The sequence below is a fragment of the Bos grunniens genome, chromosome 10 (genome assembly GCF_055505025.1).
Source record: "Bos grunniens cultivar Pamir isolate PY7600 chromosome 10, Bosgru_T2T1.0, whole genome shotgun sequence".
NCBI classification, from domain to species: domain Eukaryota; kingdom Metazoa; phylum Chordata; class Mammalia; order Artiodactyla; family Bovidae; genus Bos; species Bos grunniens.
Genome location: NC_141174.1, coordinates 41427500 through 41449678, shown reverse-complemented (window position 1 = coordinate 41449678; position 22179 = coordinate 41427500). Strand labels below are relative to the sequence as shown.

General features: G+C 40.7%; 1 long non-coding RNA gene across 2 annotated transcripts; it reads right to left on the bottom strand.

The window, feature by feature from the left end:
• Nucleotides 1-5925: 5925 nt before the first annotated feature.
• Nucleotides 5926-21932, bottom strand: LOC147364399 (uncharacterized). 2 transcript variants are annotated; one of them, XR_015134447.1, is made up of 3 exons: nucleotides 21656-21932; nucleotides 17297-17454; nucleotides 5926-6844 (listed from the first exon to the last, which is right to left on the bottom strand). It is a non-coding gene; the product is annotated as an uncharacterized LOC147364399 (long non-coding RNA). The 2 variants fall into 2 exon arrangements; XR_015134446.1 differs by lacking the exon at nucleotides 5926-6844 and adding an exon at nucleotides 14891-15411 and having other exon boundaries at nucleotides 21656-21931.
• Between the last annotated feature and the right edge of the window lie 247 nt (nucleotides 21933-22179).

Genomic DNA, 22179 nt, shown 5'->3' with positions numbered 1-22179 from the left:
CTGGGGGAAAATATACCCAAAACACTTTGACATAAATGGCAGCAGTATCTTTTTGGATTTGTTTCCTAGAATAATAGAAATTAAAACAAAAACAAAACAAATGGGACTCAATTAAACTGAAAATCTTTTACACAGCAAGGAAACAAACAAAAAGACAACCTAGAGAATGGGAGAAAATATTGATACTTGAAAATGATGCATCCAGCAAGGGATTAATCTCCAGAATGTGTACAGTCATACAGCTCAATGTCAAAACAAACAAACAATGCAATACAAAAGTAAGCAGACCTAAATAGATATTTCTCCAAAAAAGACATACAAATAGCCAACAGGCACAAGAAAAGATGGTCAAGATCACTAACTATTAGAGAAATGCAAATCAAAACTACAATGAGGTGTCACCTCACTCCAGTCAGAATGGCCATTATTAAAACATCTACAAATAATAAATGCTGGAGAGTGTGTGGAGAAAAGGGAAGCTTCTTTCTACACTGTTGGTAGAAATAAAAAGTGGTACAATCATTGTGGAGAACAGTATGGATGGCCCTTAAAAAAACCAGTAATAGAACTACCATAAAATCCAGCAATCCCACTCTTGACCATGTTTGAAGAAAACCATATTCAAACAGACACATGTATCCCAATGTTCAATGCAGCAATATTTACAACAGGCAAAACATTGAAGAAATTTAAATGTGTACAGACAAATGAATAGATCAAGAATCTGCGATACATACCCACACAAACACACACAATGGAATATTACTCAGCCATAAAAAATGTAGAAATAATGCCATCTGCAGAAACATGGATGGACCTAGAGATTATCATACTAAGTGAAGTAAGCCAGACAAAAAATACAAATATCATATGATATCACTTATGTGGATTCTAAAAAACAAATGATATAAGGGAACTTATTCACAAAACAGAAACAGACTCACAGACTTCAAAAAATATGTCTATGGTTATTAAAAGGGAAAGGTGGAGGAGGCATAAATTAGGAATTTGGGATTAATGTATATACACTACTATATATAAAATACATAATCAACAAGGACCTACTGTATATCACAGGGAACTCTATTCAATATTTTGTCATAATCTATATGGGAAAACCTAAAAAATAATGGATATATGTATAACTGAATCACTTTGTTGTACACCTGAAATTAACAACATAGTAAGTCAACTATGCTTGTGCATGCTCAGTTGCTAAGTCATGTCTGACTCTTTCTTACCCCATGGACTACAGCCTGCCAGACTCCTCTGTCCATGGAATTTTCTAGGCAAGAATATGGGAGTGGGTTGCCACTTTCTTCTCCAGGGGATTTTCCTGACCCAGGGATTGAATTCGAGTCTCCCACTTGACAGGCAAATTCTTTACCATTGAGTCACCAGGGAAGCCCAAGTCAACTATAATATTAAATAAAAATTAAATTTAAAAAAATCTATAATAGATACATGCAAAAGAGAAAAAGGAGGGGCAGTCCCAACATGGCAGAGGAATAGGATGGGGAGATCACTTTCTCCCCTACAAATACATCAAAAGATCATCTGCATGTGGAGCAACTTCACAGAACATCTTCTGAATGCTGGTGGATGACCCCAGATACCCAGAAAGGCAAACCAATCTCTTTGGAATGAAGTAGGACAAAAAATAAAAATGAAAAGGAAGACAAAGGATTTCGGAACTGAGACTCATTCTGGGGAGGGAGTCGTGAAGGAGAAATTTCCACACAATAGGAAACCTTCTCACAGGCAGGATCAGTGGGGAGTTTTGGAATCTCAGAGGCATCAAAACCGAAAAAATTCACAGAAATCATCCCAAACACCAATTACCAGCCAAGAAGTGGCTCACATGCTTGCATCAGCTGGCTTTGAAAACCAACAGGGCTTAATTCCAGGAGAGCTAGCTGAAGGGCTGTGGGAAATCAAGACTGCCCTTGAAGGGCTCATTCACAGACTCATTTGCATCAAGTCTCAGGGCAAAGGCAGGAGCTTGAAAAGTACCTAGGTCATACAAGAGAAATCCATCGATTAATTTTAGGGTGTGTGCCAGAAGGGCAGGGATCCGGTGGGACTTTCTTTGGGGATGAAAGTACTGGCAGGCACCATTTCCCTTTTACTCTCCTGCCATCTTGCTGGCCCAGTGCTGGAGGGTGCCATTTTCTGTCACTATGAACCAGAGTAGCTCACACCATGCTTCCTGCCCCAGGGCTCCCCCTAAGAACCAGCCTCACCCAACCTACACACCTGGGCCAGAACTGACCTCCTCCAAGGCAGTTCCCACCCTGCCCCACCTGGCATCAGAACTCCTCCAAAGCAACTCCCCCTCCAGGGGGCCAGCCCTGCCCATCAGGACACACACAGCAGTTGTAGCCAAACATCTCAGCCAGTCAGGCTGGGGGGCAAACCACAGACAACTGCAGCAGTTGTTGCCAGGACTCCCAGCTAGCTGGCCTGGTGGCCAACCACACCTACTGCAGCCTGACTGCAACAGGAGGACACATGCAGCCCACACAGGGGATACCCCTGGAGCCTAGCTCTGGGGATCTAGGGAACTGCCCCACCAGGCCACACAGGACACATTCTATATAAGGCGATGCTTTCAAGACTGGGAGATGTAGCAGATATTCCTAACACAGAGAGACAGGCATAACAAGGAGACAAAGAATACTTTCTAAGCTAAAGAACAAGACAAAACCTCAGAAAAAAAAATTAAATGAGATGGAGATAAGCAGTTTACCAGATAAGAGTTCCAAGCAATAAAAAGAAGCTCACTACACTCAGGAGGAGAATGGATGAACTCACTGAGAACTTTGACAGAGAGACAGAAAATATAAAAAAGAATCAATCAGAACTTAACAATAAAATAACTGAAATGAAAAATACACTAGAAGGAATCAACAATGGATTAAGGGATGCAGTAGAACAGATCAGCAATTAGAAGGATAAGGTAATAGAAATCATCCAAACAAAACAGCAAAGAAAAAAATAAAATATTTAAAAATGATAGTTTAAGGAACCTATGGGGCAACATCAATCATATTAACATTTACATTACAGGGGGATACCAAAGGAGACATGACAGAAAAAGGAACAGAAAACCTACTTGAAAAATAATGGCTGAAAACTTCCCTTAGTGAAGGAAACAGACATTCAAGTCCAGGAAGTACAGAAAGTCCCAAATAAAATGAACCCAAAGGTATCCACACCAAGACACATTATAATTATATTGTCAAAAATTAAAGACATCATCTTAAAGCAGCAAAATAAAAACAACTGGTATGTACAAAGCAACTCCTTTAAGACTTTAAGCTGATTTTTTAGCAAAAAGCAACTTCCATAAGACTGTAAGATGATATTTTTGCAAAAACTTTATAGGCCAACAGGGACTCTAAAGTTTTTATATTCAAAGAAATTAAGCAAAAAAAAATTACATCCAAGAGTGCTGTATCTACAAGGTTATCACTCAGAATAGAAGGATAGAGAGTTTCTCAGACAAGCAAAAGCTAAATGAGTTCATCACCACTAAACTGGTCATACAAGAAATCTTAAAGGGACCTCATTAAATAGAAAAGGCCATAAGTAGAAACAAGAATGGCTTCTTAGATGGCACAGTGGTAAAGAAGCCATCTGCCAATGCAGGAGACGCAAGAGATGTGGGTTTGATTCCTGGGCTGGGAATATCCCCTGGAGTATGAAATGGCAACCCACTCCAGTATTCTTGCCTGGAAAATTCCATGGACAGAGGAGCTTGGCAGGCTACTGTCCATGGGGTCAAAAGGGTTGGACATGACTGAGCGATTGCGCATAGCATAACACACAGCAAAAACAAGAAAATTATGGGGGAAATAATATCACTGGTAAAGGTAAACAAATAGTAAAGTTAGTGGATCAACCACTGATAAAGCTAATACAAAGGCTAAAAAAAATGTAATAAAATCAATAATATCTAAAATAATTAGTTGAGTGATACATTAATAAAAGATATAAAGTATGACATCAAAAACATAACACCGGGGGCGGGGGTCATAAAAATGTAATACTTTTAGAATGTGCTCAGTCTTAACGTGACCATCAAGTTAAACTTCTGTATTCATAAGTTGTTATAAATGAACTTCATGCTAACCACAAAATAAAAACTTGCCACACAAAACTAAGGAATATAAAAATAACACTAAAGGAAGTCATCAAATCACAAGATGAGAGAACAAAAGAAGAAAGGAACAGATAAGAACTACAAAACAACCAGAAAACAATTCACAAAATGGCACTAAGGACATGCCTATCAATAATCAATTTAAATGTAAATAGACTAAATGCTCCAATAAAAACACAAAGTAGCCGAATGAATGAAAAAAAAAAAAGACTCATAAATATTGTCATTCTTTTTCTACTTCCTTTAAGTGTAAGGTTAGATTGTGTATTTGAGATTTTTCTTGTTTTTTGAAGTAGTGCCTACAAGAGATTCACTTCAGATCTAAAGATACACATAGACAGTGTAGGGATAGAAAAAAGATATTTCATGCAAATAGATCTGAAAAGAAAGCTGGGGTAGCAATACTTATATCAGAGCTGATTTTATAACAAAACTCTAACAACAGACTAAGAAGGATATTACATAATAATAATCCAACAAGAGGATATAATACATATAAATATCTATGCACCCAACACAGAAGCATCCAAATATGTAAAGCAAATACCAATAGATAGAAAAGGAGATATCAACTGTAATACAATAATAGTAGGGGACTTTAACACTTCAGTTACAAAAATTGATATATCATCCAGATAGAAAATCAGTAACAAAGCATTGGTTTTAATGACACTTTAGGTAGGATTGACTTAATAAATAAAGAATATCCCATCCAAAAGAAGCAGATTACACATTCTCAAGTGCACATAGAACATTCTCTGGCATATATCACATGATAATCCACAAAACAAGTCTCAATAAATTTAAGACATTATATCAAGTAATTTTTCCTGCCACAACTGTATAAAAAAACTAGAAATCAAATATAAGAAAACTGGAAAAAACACATGGAGTGGAGTCTAAACAACATGCTACTAAACAAACCGATGAGTCAACAAATAAAGACTATAGCAAAAAATACCTTGAGATGAATGAAAATGAAAACACAACATTCCAAAATCCATGGGATGAAGCAAAAACCATTCCAGAAGGGAAGTTTATAACAATATAGCCTACTTCAGAAAACAAGAACAACCTCAAATAAACAATCTAACCTAACACTTAAGGGAACTAGAAAAAGAAGATCAATCAATATCACTCATTATTAAAGAAATGGAAATCAAAACTACAACGGGTCAGAATGGCCACCATAAAAAAATCTACAAACAATAAATGCTGGAAAGGGTGTGGAGAAAACAGAACATTCTTGCACTGTTAGTGGGAATGTAAATTGATACAGCCACTATGGAGAACAGTATGGAGATTCCTTTAAAAACTAAGAATAAAATTACCATGTACCTAGTCACTCAGTCATGTCCAACTCTTTGCGACCCTATGAACTGTAGCCTGCCAGGCTTCTCTGTCCATGGGGATTCTCCAGGAAAGAATACTGGACTGGGTTGCCATGCCCTCCTCCAGGGGATCTTCCCAACCCAGGGACTGAACCCAGGTCTCCCTCATTGCAGGCAGATTTTTACCACCTGAGCCACCAGGGAAGCCCATGAATACTGGAGTGGGTAGCCTATCCTTTCTCCAGGGAAATTTTCTGACTCAGGAATCGAACCAGGGTCTCCTGCATTGCAGGCAGACTCTGCCAGCTGAGCTACTGAGGAAGCCCTAAAACTTCCATATGACCCAACAATCCCACTACTGACCATACACCCTAAGAAAACCATAATTGAAAAAGACACATGTACCCCCAATGTTCACTGCAGCACTATTTACAACAGCTAGGACATGGAAGCAACCTAAGTGTCCATCAGCAGATGAATGGATAAAGAATTTGTGGTACATAGACACAATGCAATATTACTCAGCCATAGAAAGGAAAGCATTTGATTCAGTTCTAATGAGGTGGATGAACCTACAGTCTATTATACAGAGTGAAGTAAGTCAGAAAGAGAAAGACAAATACTGTATATTAATGCATTTATATGGAATTTAGAAAGATAGTACTGATAATCCTACATGCAGGGAAGCAAAGGAGACACAGACATAAAGAACTGACTTTTGGACTCAGTGGGAGAAGGCAAGAGTGGGATGATTTGAGAGAATAGCATTAAAACACAAACATTACCATATGTAAAATAGATAACCGGTGTGAGTTTGAGATGGTGCTCTGGAACAACCTAGAGGGATAGGGTGGGGAGGGTGGTGGGAAGGGGGTTTAGGATGGGGGGACACATGTATACCGATGGCTGTTTCATGTTGATGTATTGCAAAACCTTCACAATATTGTAATTATCCTACATTTAAATACAATTTTTGAAAAAGGAAAGAAAAAGGAGTCCAAAGACAATGAAATCACAAGAGAACCAAAGAAAGGAACAAAAGATACCTATGAAAAAACAAACCCAAAACAATTAACAAAATGGCAATAAGGATAAATATCAGTAACTACCATAGATATGGATATAAATGGCCTAAATGTGCCAATCAAAAGACAGAGTGTCTGAATGGATTCAAAAACAAGACCTATATATATAGTGCCTACTAGAGGAATGGCAACCCACTCCAGTGTTCTTGCCTGGAGAATCCCAGGGACGGGGGAGCCTGGTGGGCTGCCGTCTATGGGGTCGCACAGAGTCAGACACGACTGAAGCGACTTAGCAGCAGCAGCAGCAGAGAACCACTTCAGATCTAAAAACACACAGAGACTGAAAGTGAGGGGATGTAAAAATTATTCCATGCAAATGAGAAATTCAAGGTAGCAATACTTAAACAAATAGACTTTAAACAACAAAGGAGGATATTATATACTGATCAATGGATCAATCCAAGAAACTATAATAACTTAAAATACATATGCATCCAGTGCAGGAGCAGCTAAATACATAAAGCAAGTATTGGTGGATACAAAAGGAAAAATGACAGTAATATGATAGTAAGGGATTTTAAAATCCTATTTACATCAATTGACAGATCATCCAGATATAATCAATAAGGAAATATGACCTTAAATGTCCCATTAGACCAATGGACTCACATTTGATCAATTAATCAAATATATATATATATATGTGTGTGTGTTTGTATGTGTGTATATAACTTTCCATCTGAAAGTAACAGAATACACATTCTTTCCAAGTGCACATAGAATATTCTCCAGGACAGATCACATTCTAGGTCAAAAACCAAACCTCAGTAAATTTAAGAAAAGTGAAATCATACCAAGCATCTTTTCTGACCAAGTGGTTTAAGACTAGAAATCAACTATAAGGAAAAAACTTCAAAAAATACAGACATATGAAGACTAAACAGTATGCTACTAAATCAATCAATGGATCTTTGAAGAAATCAAAGAGGAAATTAAAAAATACCTGGAGCAAAATGAAAATGAAAACACCATGACCCAAAATCTTGGAGACTCAGCAATAGCAGTTCTAAGAGGAAAGTTTACAGCTACTGCTACGTGCTTATCTCAGGAAAGCAAGAAAAATCTCAAACAGTCCAACTTTACACCTAAAAGGTACTAGTAATGGAACACCTAAACAAAAGAAACCATAAAGAGCACAGCAAATGAAATAAGTTTCCTTGATCTTTTCTCTCTCTCTCTCTTTTTTTTTTTTTTTGGTCTCTAAGGGTTTGTTCTTTGAAAAGATAAACAAAATTGATAAACCTTTAGCCAGACTCATTAAGAGAATGTGAAAGTGAAAGTCACTCAGCCCTGTCTAACTCTGCCACCCCGTACGGAATTCTCCAGGCCAGAATACTAGAGTAGGTAGCCTTTTCCTTTTCCAGAGGTTCTTCCCAACCCAGGGATTGAACTCAGGTCTCCCACATTGCAGGCAGATTCTTAACTAGCTGAGCCACAAGGGAAGCCCAAGAATACTGGAGTGGGTAGCCTATCCCTTTTCCAGCAGATCTTCCCAACCCAGGAATTGAACCAGGGTCTCCTGCACCACAGGCGGATTCTTTACCAACTGATCTATGAGTGAAGTCCTAAAGAGGGCCCAAATGAGTAAAAGCAGAAATGAAAACCCAGACCTTAGAGGATGGGAACTTTCAGGTACCACGTCAGAAGAAATATTGACCATGAAGACAGGATAGGTCAAAGCAAACTAAGTATGTTTTCAGAAGAAAAACCCTAAGAGAGCAGGATGGCATGTGTGCATGCTCAGTCATGTCTGACCCTTTGTGACCCTATGGACTGTAGCCCACCAGGCTCCTCTGTCTATAGGGTTTCCCAGGCAAAAATACTGGAGTGAGTTGCCATATCCTTCTGCAGTGGATCTTTCCAACCCAGGGATTGAACCTGAGTCTCTTGCACTGGTAGTTGGATTCTTGCCACTGAGCCACCAGAGAAGCCCTCTTAGAAATGCACTATCTCTCAAAACTGAAAAAGGAAGCAATAGAAAATATAAAGAGGCCAATTTAACAGAAAACTACTAGAGCTTAATGAATTTGGCAAAGCTTCCCTGATAGATCAGTTGGTAAAGAATCTGCCTGCAATGCAGGAGACCCCAGTTCGATTCCTGGGTTGGAAAGATCCCCTGGAGAAGGGAAAGGCTACCCACTCCAGTATTGTGGCCTGGAGAATTCCATGGACTATATAGTCCATGGGATCTCAAAGAGTTGGACACGACTGAGCAATTTTCACTTCACTTCAGGATACAAAACTAATACACAGAAATCAGTTGCATTTCTAAATGCAAATGCATTTCTAAACACTAACAACAACTCTCATAAAGAAAAGTTAAGGAAATAATCACATTCACCATTGCATCAAAAAGAGTGAGATGCCTAGGAATAATTCTGCCTAAGGAGGTAAAAGATATCATACTTGGAAAACTAAGGCACTGAGGAAAGAAACTGAAGACAACACAGATGTAAAAATATACTGTGTTCTTGGATTGCTAGATTTAATATTGTTAAAATGATCATACTATGACATAAGGCAATCTATAGATTCAATGAAATCTCTTATCAAAATACCAATGGCATTTTTCAGAGAACAATTTTAAAGTTTGTATGGAGACACAAAAGACCCTAAACAGCCAAAACAATCTTAACAGAGCTGTAGGAATCATACTCCCTAACTTCAGACTATATAATAAAGCTATCGTCATTAAAGAATATGGTACTGGCACAAAACCAGACACGTAGATCAATGGAACAGAGAGCCCAGAAATAAGCCCACACATTTATGTTCAATTAATCTCTGACATAGGAGGCAAGAGTATACAATGGGGAAGAGACAGTCTCTTCAATAAGAGGTGTTGGGGAAACTGGACAGCTACAAGTGAAAGAATGAAATTAGAACATTATCTATATGCAAAAATAAACCCCAAATGGATTAAAGACCTAAATATAAGACTACAAACCATAAAACTTTTAGATGAAAATGTGGGCAGAAATTCACTGACATAATTGTAGTAATATTCTTTTAGGTTTGTCTCCTAAATCAAAGGAAATAAAAACAAAAATAAATGAGACCTAACTCAACTTAAAAGTTTTTGCACAGCAAAGGAAATGAATGAAAAATCAAAAGACAACATTTGGAAATGATATGACCAGTAAGGGGTTAATATGCAACATATATAAATAGTTCATACAGACCAATATAAAAAAATACAACAGCCTGATTTTTTAAATGGGCAGAAGACCTTAAGACTAAGATTTTTTTTCCAAAGAAGACATACATATGGCTAACAGGTACATGAAAAGTTGCTCAACACTGCCAATCAGAGAAAAGGAAATTAAAACCACAGTGAGATAGCACCTCACACCTGTCAGAATGGCAAACATCAAAAAGAACATATATAACAAATGTTTATGAGGATGTTGAGAAAAGGGAACCCTGGTACACTGTTGGTGGGAATGTAAATTGGTGTATCCCCTGTGGAAAATAAACTAAAAACAGAACTACCTATGACCTAGCATTCTACTCCTGTGTATATACACCAAAAAAAAAAAAAAAAAAACCTCCACTAATTTGAAGAGACACATGAATATCAATGTTCACAGCAGCACTGCATGCAGTTGCCAAGATATGGAAGCAACCTAATTGTCCATCCACAGATGTATGGGTAAAGATGATGTATATAACAGAATATTACTAAGCCACAGAAAAGAACAGAAATTGTGCCACTTGCAACAACATGGATGGACCTGGAGTACACTGTGCTGAGGGAAATATAATTAGGGAAAGACATATAGTCTGTTATCACTTACATGTAGAATGTGAAAAATAAAATGAGAATAATGAAACAGAAACTTACCCATAGAGAGGACAAATAGTGATTACTAGTGGGAAGAGGGAAGGGGGAAGAGGCAATAAAAGGGTAGAGAATTAAGAGGTACAGACTATTACATATAAGATAGGCAAGCAACAAGGATATATTGTACAGCACAGGGGATGTAGCCGACATCTTATAACAGTCATAAATGTGCAGCTCTTAAATTGTGGATCAGTATGTTGCATACCTGTAACATAATATTCACATCAACTATGTCTCAATAAAATTTTTTTTAAAAAAACCACTGTATTCAAGTCTTAGTTCCCTTTATAAGTTATTGGGTCACTGTAACTTCTTGGTGTTTATTCTCCTCATCAGTATTTGGGGGTTAGAAACAATACCTTCTCCATACCCTCAAGTATCAGTATTGCCCAATATATATGCATATTTTAAATCTAACATTCCTAGTTTAAGAAGCATTTTTAAACAGTTCACTTCAACCGCTCACGATCCTCAGTAATTATCCTCATTGTGCACCGGAATCCACTTGCAATGCAGGAGACCCCGGTTTGATTCCTGGGTCAGGAAGATCCACTGGAAAAGGGATAGGATACCAACTCCAGTGTTTTGGGGCTTCCCTGGAGCTTAGCTGGTAAAGAATTTCCCCACAATGCAGGAGACTTGGGTTTTATTCCTGAGTTAGGAAGAGCCCCTGGAGAAGGGAAAGGCTACCCACTCCAGTATTCTGGCTTGGACAATTCCATGGACTGTATAGTCCAGTTCAGTTCAGTTGACTCACTCAGTCATGTCCAACTCTGCAACTCCATACACTGCAGCACACGAGCCCTCCCTGTTCATCACCAACACCCAGAGTTCACTCAAACTCATGTCCATCCAGTCAGTGATGCCATCTGACCATCTCATCCTCTGTCGTCCCCTTCTCCTCCTGCCTTCAATCTTTCCCAGCATCAGGGTCCTTTCAAATGAGTCAGTTCTTCACATCAGGTGGCCAAAATATTGGAGTTCCAGCTTCAGCATCAGTCCTTCTGATGAATATTCAGGACTGATTTCCTTTAGGATAGACTGGTTGGATCTCTTTGCAGTCCAAGGGACTCCCAAGAATCTTCTCCAACACCACAGTTCAAAAGCATTAATTCTTCGGCACTCAGCTTTCTGTGTAGTCCAACTCTCACATCCATACGTGACTATTGGAAAAACCATAGACTTGACTAGACGGACATTGTTGGCAAAGTAATGTCTTTGCTTTTTAATATGCTGGCTAGGTTGGTCATAACTTTCCTTCCAAGGAACAAGCATCTTTTAATTTCATGGCTGCAGTCACCATCTGCAGTGATTTTGGAGCCCAAGAAAATAAACTGTTTCCAATGTTTCCCCATCTATTTGCCACGAAGTAATGGGACCAGATGTCATGATCTTAGTTTTTTGAAAGTTGAGTTTTAAGCCAACTTTTCACTCTCCTCTTTCACTTTCATCAAGAAGCTCTTTAGTTCTTCTTTGCTTTCTGCCATAAGTGTGGTGTCATCTGCATACCTGAGGTTATTGATATTTCTCCCGGCAATCTTGATTCCAGCTTGTGTTTCATCCAGTCCAGCATTTCTCATGATGTACTCTGCATATAAGTTAAATAAGTAGGGTGACAATATACAGCCTTGATGTACTCCTTTCCCAATTTGGAACCAGTCTGTTGTTCCATGTCCAGTTCTAACTGTTGCTTCCTGACCTGCATACAGATTTCTCAGGAGGCAGGTCAGGTGGTCTGGTATTCCCATCTTTTTAAAAATTTTCCATAGTTTATTGTGATCTGCACAGTCAAAGGCTTTGGCATAAACAATGAAGCAGAAATAGATATTTTTCTTGAACTATCTTGCTTTTTTGATGATCCAACAGATGTTGGCAATTTGAACTCTGGTTCCTCTTCCTTTTCTAAAACCAGCTTGAACATCTGGAAGTTCATGGTTCACATTCTGTTGAAGCCTGACTTGGAGAATTTTGAGCGTTACTTTGCTAGCATGTGAGATGAGTGCAATTGTGCAGTAGTTTGAACATTCTTTGGCATTGCCTTTCTTTGGGATTGGAATGAAAACTGACCTTTTCCAGTCCTGTGGCCACTGCTGACTTTTCCAAATTTGCTGGCATATTGAGTGCAACACTTTCACAGCATCATCTTTTAGGATTTGAAATAGCTCAACTGGAATTCCATCACCTCCAGTAGCTTTGTTTGTAGTGATGTTTCCTAAGGCCCACTTGACTTTGCATTCCCGAATGTCTGGCTCTAGGTGAGTGATGACACCATCGTGATTATCTGGGTTGTGAAGATCTTTCTTGTATAGTTCTGTGTATTCTAGCCACCTCTTCTTAATATCTTCTGCTTCTGTTAGGTCTATACCATTTTTGTCCTTTATTGTGCCCATCTTTGCATGAAATGTTCCTTTGATATCTCTAATTTTCTTGAAGAGATCTCTAGTCTTTCCCATTCTGTTGTTTTCCTCTATTTCTTTGCATTGATCACTGAAGAAGTCTTTCTTATCTCTCCTTGCTATTCTTTGGAACTTGGCATTCAAATGGGTATATCTTTCCTTTTCTCCTTTGCCTTTCATTTCATAGCTATTTGTAAGGCCTCCTCAGACAACCCGGAGAAGGCAATGTCAACCCACTCCAGTACCCTTGCCTGGAAAATCCCATGATGGAGGAGCCTGGTAGGCTGCAGTCCATGGGGTCACTAGGAGTCGGACACGACTGAGCGACTTCACTTTCACTTTTCACTTTCATGCATTGGAGAAGGAAATGGCACCCCACTCCAGTGTTCTTGCCTGGAGAATCCCAGGGATGGGGGAGCCTGGTGGGCTGCCGTCTATGGGGTCGCACAGAGTCAGACATGACTGAAGCGACTTAGCAGCAGCAGCAGCAGCCTCAGACAACCATTTTGCCTTTTTGCATTTCTTTTTCTTGGGGATGGTCTTGATCACTGCCTCCTGTACAATGTCCTGAACCTCCCTCCATAGTTCTTCATGCACTCTGTCTACCAGATCTAATCCCTGGGGTCCATGGGGTCACAAAGAGTTGGACACAACTGAGTCCCTTTCACTTTCCACTTTCTGGTGTCTTGCCAAATGTCTCTCTCTGTCATCTTGGAGAGGCAGACCTGGCAAAACTCCAGATGTTCTGGCAACACAGCATGTACTCAATTCATTGTATGTGCCAAAAGAAGAACGAATGGAATACAATATATGAAAGCAAAACAGGACTGTGTAAAGCTACAAATTACGTTTGTGAGTCAAGATCTAGCCTCTAGGCTCTCCTAGCAACTAACTGAAGACTGAAAGAATGAGCCACTCCTTGCTCAGCCCTCCTGCTTCTCCTTTCCCTTCCCCATCTCCACCTCCCTCCACCCTCAGTAAATGCTCATCACGACCTTGTAGCCCACTGCTGCCTCCCCTGTGTCACATAAGACCTCTGATGGCAGAGTCTGCCTTGTCTTTGGAGGTCCATTCCCCAGTTCAGTACTTGGCTGTTGGGCGGCACCACACAGGCCTGCAAGCCTTGTGGTTGCCCAGCTCAAAACCAAAGAACCCGGAAACAGCAACAGAGACAATAATAGTTTATTGTCACATTCCCCATACAAGTCTGAAACAAAGATCCTAGATCAGCAGCCCACCGTGTAAGGATGATGGCAAGTGGGACATAGCAATCTTCGATACTGAGGGAAGAAAGAGGCTACCGTTATAGGGGGAATTGATGGCAGATTGCCTTATCAATTACCAGGGAAACCAGGACTGGGGCACATCCCTCAAAGCCCCTCAGATTAATGACCATCACAAAGGCTGATGATTCCCTCTAATAAACTAGCAGATGGAGCCATTCTGCCCAAAGGATTTGAGCAATCACGAGCTGGGGCAGAGGGCAAGCATGTTCATGTGAGGGGGTATAGGTGAAACAGGGACTGGTGGAGCAGGGCATGTAGAGAGAGCAAGAGAACAATATCTGGAGTGGCCTGACCATACACTCCACCACTACGTTCCCTGCACGATTCTTACAATCCTGGTCCACCCCTCTTCCAAAATATCCCTGCGTTCAGGTATGTAAAGGTACACTGCAACCAGACACCACAAATGCAATACAGATAATAGTAACTCAGGCGTGTGTGCATGCTAAATCACTTCAGTAGTGTCCGACTCTGTGACCCTATGGACCACAGCCCACCAGACTCCTCTGTCCATGGGACTCTCCTGGCAAGAATACTGTAGTCAGTTGCCATGACCTTCTCCAGAAGATCTTTCTGACCCAGGGATCAAACCCACATCTCTTATGTCTTCTGCCCTGGCAGGTGGGTTCTTTACACTACCGCCATGTGGGAAACCCAAAGACAGCTCAAGAGTACAAAAAGTAAGCCAGGCACTTACTGGGTCAATTTTTCAGGGAAGCCCCATGGAGGACGACAATGGCATTTCACTGTAGACCCAGCAATCAGGCCCATTTTTCAGTGAGACCACCATTATTGCCCAGTCTAAGAACAAATTCCTGCCACTAAGACTCTGGACAAAGCATAAGATGTTTAATAGGCACAAAACAATGGAGATCATGACCACTAAGCAAAATACAAGCAGTAACGGCACTCTGAATTACCACCACCCTTGCCTATGATTTCGGCACTGGGGCCTGCATCCTGCCAGTCCACCCTTAGTCCACATGGCCATGCCGAAATCTGGAGAGGCAGTGTAACGACAGGCCACAGGGTAACGGTGCCTTTCTCCAGTGGGTAGCCTGGATTAATGACCTTAGGGTCTTAAGTGAGGCTGGGTGGAAGACAGGTAAAATCTGTTGCATGTGCATGCTCAGTCATGTCTGAGTCTTTTGTGACCCCAGGGACTGTACCCCACCAGGCTCCTCTGTCCATGGGATTTCCCAGGCAAGAATACTGGGGTGGGTTGCCATTTCCTGGTCCAGGGGATCTTTCCAACTCAGCGATCAAACCCACATCTCTTGCATCGCAGGTGGATTCTTTACCATCTGAACCAACAGGGAAGCCCATTAAAACACATTAGAGACTGTATATTGATGTGGGTCCATCACAGTGTATCATTACTCTGCCTTCTTCCATAGCTGAGGCCAGAAGCCCTAGGGTACTCCTATTATTTTGCCCCCTGCCACAAGCCCCAACCAAAACCTTCCAGGTAACTGGCCATGTCCAATTCACAATCCTGTACCTGAGCAAATATCCCTAAAGTCTGTTTCTGTGATTGTTTAGGAGTGCTGGGTTGGGGTATTCTTGTATTTTGTACAAATCTGGGTCCTTTCATTGTGTCTGTATTCACCAACCATCCCTGTACTGTCAAATAAGCATGAGACTGCTACTTTTACACTGGAAACAGATTCTGAGGTTAGCAGAATAGCATCGATATAATGGATGAGAAAGACACTTCTCACAGCAGTCAGCTGCCATGGGGCCCCACATGCTAGTGGACAGCCACCTCAGGACTACTCCCTCAGCTTTCCATTTCCCAACATCAACACTCATGGGAGTTTCCTCAGCCTCATAGCTGGCTTGTCAATTTTTGGACTGCATCCACAGGGCTGCAAGTCTTGTAGTTGCCCAGTCTCAAGACTAAAGAAAGAGCCCTGAGCTGGACTCTGGGGACTGTCTAGGAAGACTGCCCCCTATCCTCTGGTTTATCTCCTCTCTGAAGTACCCAGATAATAGTACCCCATATTTCCCGAGTTTTTCAGATGCTAAAGTATATGCATGTGTGCTCAGTCATGTCTCTTCTGCGACCCTATGGACTGTAGTTCACCAGGCTCCTCTGTCCATGGGATTTTCTAGGCAAGAATACTGGAGTGGGTTGTCATTTTCAACATCAGGGGATCTTCCAGACCCAGGGATCTTTTGTGTCTCCTGCATTGGCAGATGGATTCTTTACCACTGCACCACGTGGAAAGCCCTTATAACCCCCTCAGATTCTAAAATCCACCAGCAAATGGAACAAATGAACCACTTGATGATCATGAGCATGTAGCACTCCCAGACCTACAGGCCTAAGGATTAATAAATTTAACCACCCTATTACTTCAACATCAACCAATCAGAATTGTCCATAAGCTGATCAAAAACCCCACCACACCCCACTCCCTCACCTGTCCTTTAAAAATGCTTTGCTGAAACCCTTCGGGGAGTTCAGGATTTGTGGGGCCATGAGTCACCCATTTCCTTGGATCGACCTGCAATTAACCTTTCTCTGCTGTAAACTCCATTGTTTGGTATTGTTTGGCCTCACTGTACACTGGCATAGGAACTTGTGTTCAGTAACAACATCAACATTTATTGGGTAGGGGATCTTACAGGTCCACAGCAAAATGTCCCAGAGTGACCAGCCACCATGTATGGCTGATGTCTCGATAGCTGGCTGGCTGTTAGGCAGGCCATGGCAGTAATCTTAGCTGCTCAGGGGAAAAGGAGGCTACCATTTATGGGTGAATTGATGTCAGGCTGGCTTATCAGTTACCAGGGAAATCAGGACTGGGGCATATTGCTTATAGCCCCTCAGGTTAACAACCATCATGACGGCTGATATTTCCCTTTAATAAATGAGCAGGTGGAGTCATTTCATGCTAAGGACTCGAAGAATCACTAGCTGTGGCAGGGAGCAAGCACGTCTGTGTGAATAGGATGTAGGTGGAGCAGGGGATGGTCAGAGAGCAAGAGAGCAACCATCTTCAGTGGACTGACCTGGCACTTAGTAGGCACTTAATATGTATTCAATGGATCAATGACAGAGTGGAAGAAATAAAAATACAAATGAGAATAGGAAAAACCCATGCAGAAGATTAACCCACTTCTTAAGTCCCTCCTCTTCTCCTTCCTTTTGTGTTTATCAGCAAATGTTTTGTGAGCACTTACCTTATGCCACCTGCATGAAGCAGTACCAACAAATGAACGAAGATAGGTTTCTAGACAGAGCAGCTCTTTCCCAGTTGTATCTTCAGTGAGGATGTGGTTAGAATTTGTAGACTCCTGAAGGAAGAAACAGGGTGTAGGGGTCCCCACTTCTCACAGTCCTAGGAATGAGAGAACAAAATATGAGTCTACAGTAAATTCCTCTTTGACATCCACGAGGCGCCTTGTCAAGATCTTTATGATCTGGGTTAGATCATAAAGAAACCCCGTTAGAAATTAGAAATGCCATTCTAACATTATCTCCCCCACCTAATACTGACAAGTAGTGGTTTTCAGTGGAGACTTCCATTTAGAATCTTAAGTTTAAATAAATATTACCCTGAAATCTAACATACAAAATATAGGCAGAGCTGCTTGGGTTAAAGCAGAGCTAGAGAGCTTGGGGTCTCTCTAATCACTGCCTCCAAGGTAATTCTTATTGAAAATTATAACTAAAAGGTCCTTTAGAGTCTTATTGATCTACAAATGTAAGACAAATATAATTCACAAAAATTAATTTAAAATGTTGACACAGTCTGTGAGCCCATGGTTGTTTAATAAAGGCACTGTAAACATTTTCATAGTATTGACATACGGCAGAAACTGACTAGAGGCTTACCAACCCTGATTTTCCCTCTTGGGCCCACAGAAACACTGCCTCTCCTAACTTCCTCTGCAGTTAGGTTTAGGTCAGATGATGGTTTCTAACCACTGAGATGTCAGGAGAACTGTTATATGCCAGTTCCAGATCAAGCCAAAAAACCACATGTATAGTCCCCCACACTCAAAAGAAATTTTATTGCACTGAACTACTGATATTTGGGGATTATTTGTTATGTTTTTTTCTAAACATATGTATATTTGTACATATGTATCTTTGTCTAGGTAGTCTAGACTCATATGTACATCAGTTCAGTTCAGTCACTCAGTCGTGTCCGACTCTTTGTGACCCCATGAATTGCAGCATGCCAGGCCTCCCTATCCATCACCAACTCCTGGAGTTCACCCAAACTCATGTCCATCGAGTCAGTGATGCCACCCAGCCATCTCATCCTCTGTCGTCCCCTTTTCCTCCTGCCCCCAATCCCTCCCAGCATCAGAGTTTTTTCCAATGAGTCAACTCTTGGCATCAGGTGGCCAAAGTATTGGAGTTTCAGCTTTAGCATCAGTCCTTCCAAAGAACACCCAGGACTGATCTCCTTTAGAATGGACTGGTTGGATCTCCTTGCAGTCCAAGGGACTCTCAAGAGTCTTCTCCAACACCACACTTCAAAAGCATCAATTCTTCGGCACTCAGCCTTCTTCACAGTCTAACTCTCACATCCATACATGACCACAGGAAAAACCATAGCCTTGACTAGACGAACCTTAGTTGGCAAAGTAATATCTGCTTTTGAATATGCTATCTAGGTTGGTCATAACTTTCCTTCCAAGGAGTAAGCGTCTTTTAATTTCATGGCTGCAGTCACCATCTGCAGTGATTTGGGAGCCCCAAAAAATAAAGTCTGACACTGTTTCCCCATCTATTTCCCATGAAGTGATGGGACCAGATGCCATGATCTTCGTTTTCTGAATGTTGAGCTTTAAGCCAACTTTTTCACTCTCTTCTTTCACTTTCATCAAGAGGCTTTTTAGTTCCTCTTCACTTTCTGCCATAAGGGTGGTGTCATCTGCATATCTGAGGTTATTGATATTTCTCCCAGCAATCTTGATTCCAGCTTGTGCTTCTTCCAGCCCAGCATTTCTGATGATGTACTCTGCATATAAGTTAAATAAGTACGGTGACAATATACAGCCTTGATATAGTATTTTTCCTATTTAGAACCAGTCTGTTGTTCCATGTCCAGTTCAAACTGTTGCTTTCTGACCTGCATATAGGTTTCTCAAGAGGTAGGTCAGGTGGTCTGGTATTCCCATCTCTAAGAATTTTCCACAGTTTATTGTGATCCACACAGTCAAAGGCTTTGGCATAGTCAATAAAGCAGAACATATATACATGTAATTGCATTAATCAGGGTAATCAATATATATGTATTAATCATGGTAATTTATTTTATGTTAATAATATATTAATATATGCTAAGTCACTTCAGTCGTGTCTGACTTTTTGTAGCCCCATGGACTATAGCCTGCTCCTCTGTCCATGGAATTCCCCAGGCAAGAATACTGGAGTGGGTTGCCATACCCTCCTCCAGGGAATCTTCCTGACCTAGGGATCGAATCTGTGTCTCTTTTTTTTTTTTTTTTCAGTTTTAGTTATTATGAAACGTTGGTTATGTGCCCTGTGTTGTGCAATATATACTTGTAACTTATTTATTTTATACAATAGTTTGTATTTCTTAATCTTCTACCCCTATCTTCCCCCTCCCTCATTCCGTGTCCCCACTGGTAACCACTCATTTGTTCTGTATGTCTGTGAGTCTGTTTCTTTTTTGTTATATTCACTAGTTTGTTTTATTTCTTAGATTCCACATATAAGTGATTATACAGTATTTGTCTTTCTCTTTCTGACTTATTTCACTAAGCCTAATACCCTCCTGGTCCATCTATGTTGTTGCAAATGGCAAAATTTCATTATCTTTATGGCTGAATAGTATCCCATTGTATATATTAAAAGCCTTCTGTGTCTCTTATGTCTTCCGCACTGGCAGGTGGGTTCTTTACCACCAGCACCACCTGGAAGCCCATATTAATATATATCTCCACTTTTTTATCACAAAGAATCCACATCAGTGGTTTTCAACCTCAGCCACACGTTAAAATGACTCTAGTAATTTTTTCAAAAACTTGGTGTCCTGGCCACAATTCGGAATCCAGTCCATCAATTCAGAGTCCCGCCAGCTGAGACCCAGCCATTATTAGTTTTAAGATTCCACGTGATTCCAATTTGCTGCCAAGTCTGAAAACCAGTGCTCTAGATCATTAGGCTCATTGGGAAAGTCTGGCAGCTCAAGAAAATTCAACAGATAATTGTTTTCTTAGGAAAATTTACCAGGTAATTCTGATATGCATTCAATCCACAGTTAACAATGCTGGTCTACAAGATGTTGTGTTATCACAAAGCAATGTTAACCTTAACATTACCTGACTCTGCAAGCTGCATCTTCTCCCTAGAGTTTGGGGTGCAGCATCAGAAAGGAACAATCAAGTGGCAGTGAGGTGTGGTTGTAGCCCGGCGCTTGCCTGGTCTCATTAACCTATCCTACGATTGTTACTCTAAGCAGGGGGAAGACTGCAGTTGTTGCCTGGGTAGTTCTCAAGGAGTCAACATCCTCAATGTGAAGTGTGTTCATAACAAAATGTTAGGGAAACCCCCTAAAAATATCTAAATCAGAAACATAGCCCGGTTAGCTCAAGTTTCCTCATATCATTTTTACAAAACTGGACAAGATAATTTAGTCCTTTTGAAGCAGACAGTTATCTGGAGTGAAAATGAAAACTCATTTCAAGAAACAGTTTCTACTAAGAGTATGCAAACTACATGGTGAGATATGAGACCAGCTACCACCAAGCCAGCTGACCTGCCTCCAGCCTCACACCACTCAACCCTGAAATGCTGAAATGACAACATTGTTCCTCTTATCAGGAATAGGTGATCCATTCTGTTACCGAAAATAAAAGCCTCTAATATGCCTCTCAAGATGTTTTCTGGTTCAGAAAACCACAAAGGAAAAACCAAAGATAAAAGAACTACAGAAAAGTGGATATGGTTGCCAGTATGAAAGGCAGAAAAAGAAGTTTTAAAATACGTTTTAATAAGAATGCTCAATTACATTCCCATGTACTTCACTGTGAAGGACAATCCAATTATTGATGACAGAAAAGATGTGAAATAAATCATTCCAAATAAGTTTAAATGTTATGTTACATTCAATGCATGTAATAAATTCCCAAAGTTGAATATGAAGAGATTCATTTTACTTGAAAAAAAAAATCAAATGCTTCCTGCCTGCCTCTACTAAGTAAATTTTAAATAATACTTAGACGGTATCTAGTTGAAGCCACTAAATTATTAGCCTGCCTGGGGCAGCCAAGTGCCAGTTTAGCCTTTCTTGGAATCTCTAACACAGTCCTTCTCTAGAGCAGTTCAGACTGTAATGAACACACATATTAGTCACAAATCTTGTTAAAACGCAGATTATGAATTCAAAGTTCTGGGGTGGGATCTGATATTATGCACTTCTATCAAACACCCACAGGACGCCAATAATGCCCCAATAAAACCTTATTTACAAAAATAGGCAGCGAACCCACAGTTCACAGTTTTGTTATCAAGCCTATGCATCAGACCACAACAAAAGTCCTTCTGTCCAAGTCACTTACGCCCATAGTACCAGGCCGAGTTCGGTTCGGAAGTGAAGGAAAGTTTCGTTCTTCATCAAAGAATGGAGAGGTGCGAGACCCCAGGCTCCTCAGGAAAGAACACAGGTAATAGCCAAACGCAAGGTTTTATGTTTCTGTCAGCGGAAAGGGGCGGAGCTCTTGTGCGTCTGAGGGTGTGCGCGTGTGCGTGTGCGTGTGCGTGTGCGTGAGCGTCTGTGTCACTGCTCAAGCCTCAGATCACCGTGCTGGGCGCGCATTGGTCTGCCGATCCCTGGTGTCATGCGCAGAGCTTCTGCAAGACCTACGCCAAGCTCAAGTATCAGGTGCAGCCGCTTCACACTAGGAACTCTCATCTGAATTGCTGGGTAGAAGGCCGCTGCACGCAGTACCCTTCGATCAAGTGAAACTAAGCACAAAGGAAAAAACGATTCGATTTTATTATCAGATTCTATTTCCCAGGACCTGATAATGAGTTTTAATCCTTCCTTGGCCCTGTGTCTTATTCTTCCTTCTTGAGGGGCAAT